Below are 6,003 nucleotides of genomic sequence, written 5' to 3'. Positions count from 1 at the left end.
TGGCAATCCAAAATGCCAATAAGTGCCAAATGACTCAAGCATAAACACCATCCACTAGCATGTGCATTAATAATATCTCATCCAAGAGAGCATAGCACTATCAGTGCATCACCTGCAATGTGTCAAAGCTGTCCCTCAGCATAAAATAGCATCCATGTGCAAAGCGTCCATAAAAATAGCATCCCACAAGGCAATTTGGGCCTATCAGTGCATCCAATAAGGACCGTAATGCATCCAAATGGCCTATAAATCATCCACTGCAACCCAATGCACACCACGAATGAGCGCACACTACTCAAACTGTAACCAGAGTGATCTGCATAAGGTATGCTCAAGAAATCATAGTCCCACGGTAATGACCGCTATTGAAAATAGAACCTGAGATGCCTCAAAACATGGGCGCCATTGCATAATCGGACTCAACAAAAAAATATGCAAATATCTCTCTTTTGCCGGAACTCCAAAATCCCAACCAATGAGAGAAATGGGAGTCAACAATATCCACTACCATGTGGCATAAATCTAAGGTTTCAAAACCTTAGAATGAAAAAATGCATAATAGAGAGATGAAATCGAAAACACAGAGATCTATAACTCTGAAAATCCTCCACCGAATCGCGTAAGAACTGACAGGTAGGGATTTTTGGGCGTTAGGAACGCAATGGGATAGACGGTTTTGGAAACCGTGGTCTCAATCACTGGGTCCAACACACGGACTGAAAAACGTTTTTGGAAACAAAGTTATTTGTAAACTCCACCAGAGTGCGAATGATGAGCAACATATAAGTTTTAGGACCTCCTAAGTCCACCGGAATTGACAGATCTACAAATGGTTGCTCCAAACTTGAGTTCCAATACCCAGGCAGAAAAATGCAGAAATTGAAAAAGTGAGTCAGAATTCCAATGAAATGATTCCAAATTCAAGAATGAAGGTATTTCCAAGCTCTTGAAGTGAAGTGGACACAAAAAGCAAGTAATAGTTGCCTCTACAAGTCAATACGGAGTCTCTGTCATTGAACGGAACAGGGAAAATCTCAAAAAACGACTTTTTCTTTGAAAACACTTAACAGGCTCTCAAAACCACTTCGCAAAACCAAAGTGACTTTTCCAAAGGTTCCTCCAAGGTCTCTACACACTCAGATGTAAGTAAAGTCACCCACAAAGCTTCCCACAGAGCTTCTCCTTCCTCCCACAGAGCTGCTGAGCTTCAAGCATTCACGCACGCTCAACTAGATCACCCGGGCTTTGATACCAGTTGAGAGTGCTCTCAACGGAAGCAAGAACAGAAGAGGGAGAGAGAGAAACAGAGAGCCACACAAGTTTTGGTGGGTGCAGAACACCTTAATCTTCTTTTTCATTCATTTATATATGTGTTTGAGTATTGTACATAACTGCGGTAAAGACACAGTGACCTTTAACCCCCACAATAACCAGGTTAGCCAATTCTCAATCAGTAACTCCTATGGAAAAATCACCGACTCCTTCTAATAAAGTTGAGAGGTTCCCCTCTCGACTTAGAGAAACCTTTAACAAGGAGTGTAATAAAGATTGATGAATTCCAAAAGATAAGAGGTCTCAAAGACACTTATAAGGTTGCAATGGAAATAAATTCTCCCAAAACCTTAGAGGAAGCAATTAAGTATGCCTAAATATACGAAGATCCGATGGGAAAATCCAAAGTTGGAACTTCAGAACAAACAAGTTATGTTCCTAAGTTCAACAAATTTCCCAATTTGAAAAGGGAGGGACACTTTAAGAAGGAGGTTCCTCAGGCACCACCTAAGAAACCTCAAATACAAAATTATCCTCTTGAAGAAAGAGGATTATGAAAGTGCCAAATAGGAAAATCTTTGCTTCAAATGTTTGGGCAAAGAACATGTTGCTTGGAACTGCCCTAAAATAAATAAACGGGAGCTAAAGCCCCAAATAGACCTCCACAAAAACAAGTGCATGCGGTGTAGGTATTGCTGCTTAATGGTACTAAAAAGTACACTGAGGTAGAGATCATGAGGATAGCACCCACATGTGCTATCTATCATTGGCAATGTGGTAGCCCACCTTTGGCCCTCATGATTTACTGAGGATGCATGGAAAATAAAGGGGCAAAGGGTAAGAGTGATGGTCAATGATAGTGCAACACATAATTTCTTGAACTACTCGTTAGTTCAGAAATAAAAATTGCCTGAGAGTCCAAGTGCCCATAAATATGTGGTCTCTTTGGCAAAGGACAGTGATAAAAGAGTTTGGGACACCATGATACATGATGTAGAGGTGGATATTCAAGGCTATTAGGATGCCTTGGATTTTCAAATTATGCATCTCGATCGAAGAGATGTTGTGCTTGGTCGAGAATGGTTGTATAGTCTTGGGCATAGCTTATAGCGGAGTTATCTTAATAACTTCATTATGTTTGAAAAAGAGGGTAGAGTCTTCGAGATTCAAGGAGAACATGATGTGCCCAACTCTCCTCTTATTTGTGCGATGGAATTGGAACGACTACTACACCAAGAAGAATGCGAGGTATATCTCAATGAACTTACTTTTATTGGTGATTTTATGTCTTTTGCATCGGAAAGAAGTAATATTGTCTTTTATAATGTTAAAAAGTATAAATCTTCTTTCAATGATTTAATGTTTGAATTTAAAAATGTTTTTCCATCTGATTTGTCTGATGGTTTACCCCCTCGAAGAGAAGTAGATCATAAAATAGAATTCCTAGATCTACTGCTGTTTGTAAACCCCATATAGGGTTAGTCAAACGGAGGAGCGTGAGGTCAAAAGACAATTAATGGAATACCTTAGAAAGGGCCAAATTCAACCAAGTAGCTCACCTTGGTCTACACTAGTTTTACTGGTAAAGAAAAAGGATGGTGTATGTACATAGATTATCGCGCACTAAATAAAAAATAAGTATCCTATGCCTCGCATTGATGAGCTCTTTGATCAATTGCAAGGGGCAAAATATTTTACTAAAATTGATTTAAGGTCAAGATATCACCAAGTACGAATTAGGGAAGAGGATGTTCCTAAGACATCATTTTATACTAGGTATAGGCATTATCAATTTAAAGTAATGCTATTAGGATTAACAAATGCTCCAGTAACTTTCATGACACTTATGAGTAGTGTCTTAAGGCCATATTTAGAAAAATTTGATGCAGTATTTTTAGATGATATCTTTATATATAGTAAAACAAAAAAAAAGCATTTGGAACATTTGTGAAAAGTGTTCCATCTGCTTAGAGATAATACATTCTTTGCTTAAGAATCCAAATGTGAATTCTTTGCAAAAGAAGTAAAATACTTGGAACATATAATATAACAAGAAGGACTTCGTATGGACCATAAAAAAGTAAGGGCCATATTGGAATGGCCACATCCTACAAACCTAGAAGAATTACATATATTTTTAGGTTTGTCTGGATTCTATAGGAGATTCATCCAAGATTTCGCTAAAATTGATGTTTCAATGATGGACCAGCTTAAGGGGAAGGGAAGTATCTTCATATGGGAAGAACCTCAAAAGAGAAGTTTTAAAAAACTAAAAGTAGCTATAGCAACAGCTTCTGTCTTAAAATTAGTGGATCCCAATGAACCATTCGTGGTTGAGACAGATGCCAGTGATTTTGCTATTGGGGTGGTACTTTTACAAAAAGGTCGACCAGTGGCTTTTGAAAGCAAAAAGTTAGATCGTGCCCAGTGGAATTACTAGGTCGCTTCTTTAACATTTGATAATTGATTTTTTTATTTTTTTTAAAGAACATGCTGCATCAAGATGATTGCTTTATGTTTGAAAAGCAAGGCTCAATTGAGATAATTCCACAATAAAATCCATGGAGATGCTTTTCCATTTACCAGATGGCTCCAATGGGTGTAGAAGATCTCTTAACTTAAGGTATTCAATCTTATTGACCTGGAATGTTTGGCACTTCAATACATAATCTTGGACGTCCTTACCTATTCCAGACTAAAAGAATTACCTTTCAGAAGCGCCTATGTCTTCTAAATTCTCCGGTGTCCAGCACTCGGACTGTCATGACACTTCAAAAGAATTTGACGCCTAATGTCATATCCGAGACACATACTCTACCCTTGTAGAGCAGGTAACCATTCTCAATAGTCTTTAAATTCAGTCCTTTATCTCCAACCTGTGGTGTGTCGCCATTTCCATGCAATTCCTCAATGAAATCCTCTCGATTAGTTAGATCCCTATTTCTAATTGCTTTCCATATTTCAAAGAGATAAGGATCAAACTTACATTTCCCCTTTAAGAACTATGGGAAATCATTCCAAAATTAAGTAAAACTCAATTCATTAACAATTGGCATTTGACTAAGAGAGTTTGCTACCACATTAAACTTCCCTTTTTGATATGTCAATTGTATATCAAACTCTTGCTTTTATTTAGCCCATCTAGCTTTTCTACCTTTAAACTCTAGCTGATTACAAATCCACTTAATGCTCTCTTTATCAAAGATGATCTCGAATTTGGCACAATAGTGCCTCCACTTCTTCAAAGCATAAACTATAGCATATAATTTTTTCGAGTCTTATATCTACTTAATTATGTAGAATCTGAAAATAATCATTAAGATGACTTTTAATTCTATATAACTTTGTTCTTCATCTCATTGTGTCAAAATCCACCACCTTAGGCCTCCAATCTATGTTTTTTAATTTAACATGAAAATTAGAAAACCCACTCCAAAGTGCTTTTTCTCATTTCACCATCCAAACAATTGAACCATGTAAGTTACAGTGTATCAAATCTGTGGCTTGTTGTAAAGTCTACAACTTTCTAATACAAACTTTTTTCAAAATGATTTATCTTTGCATACATATTTTGCTTTCAAAAGGCCCAATACCAATATTGTGATGACAAAAATAGCATAAGAGTGGTAATAATAAAACATAGAAACAAACTAGAGTGTAGTTAGCTAGGACCTCACAAATCTCCTCATGTTAGCATATATGTCTTGAAGTTTAGGTCACCCTCCTGAAAGCTATTTGTTGTTTAGTCTTGCCTTATTGATGTTTGTGGTCAATTTCTTAGCCATGCACAGATATTAATAACATCCATGTAGTTTGATTATAATTAACGTATTGGATAGCTAAGCAAAGAGTTAAGCACCAAGTCCATAAGTGAGAGCAATGTTGATGCAGTAATGAGCAGACTCAGCACAAATGCAACTATTACAACATCAATGCACAATGCACGCATTTAAAAAGAAAAAAAAGTAGCTACAATGTAATAAGCACAAAACTTGATAATAATAGCATGAGAAGCTAGCCTTTACCATAAGCAATGGACAACAAGAGTAGCAAATCCAACAAGGCAACCGCCAGTAGATGACGAGTAGTAAGACAAGCTAGCAACATCAAGGCAACAAGTGATCCTACAAGCAAAACATAGTCCTACAACAATACAAGCTCAAAAGCAACATGATGGATACATTGCAACAACAAGCAGCTCAACCTACAGCCTTGATACTAACCAGCAACAGAATAAAGAAATTCCACTCTTTTCCAATTTCAAATTGTTATTTTATTTGAGATCTTGACTTCTATAACGAGGCACCTCACAAGATTGAAGTTCATATTATGGTAAATGAGAAGCAATCTTTCAGCACTTGAATCACTCATATATTGGACATCTTTGCAGTCTTGTTTTATTGGAAGGGTGTACAAAGAGACTCCCCTAACATAAACACGGCATTGAATAAAACTTAATATGAGACTTACAGGTTCGTACTAGAAAGATAGCCCAGGCATACAATTCCTTTGCCTTTTTGGCTATATTACACTATTACACTAAGTGGTGGATACAAAATGCACTCTTTCGCGAAACTGATCGATGCCAAGCACAAGTCCTCTCACCACAATACCAAGCACAAGTCCTCTAGCCACCATAAATAATTTCATGTAATACCTTGGCTGATTAATGTCCAATGGTCAAAATATGCAACAAGTATACCTGTCATATTTTAATAGCACAATGTTGCA

Source organism: Dipteris shenzhenensis, chromosome 15, assembly GCF_047967505.1.
Source record: "Dipteris shenzhenensis isolate YYH24624 ecotype China chromosome 15, Dip_SZ_1.0, whole genome shotgun sequence".
Lineage (NCBI taxonomy): Eukaryota > Viridiplantae > Streptophyta > Polypodiopsida > Gleicheniales > Dipteridaceae > Dipteris > Dipteris shenzhenensis.
Note: the sequence above shows the minus strand (reverse complement) of the source record.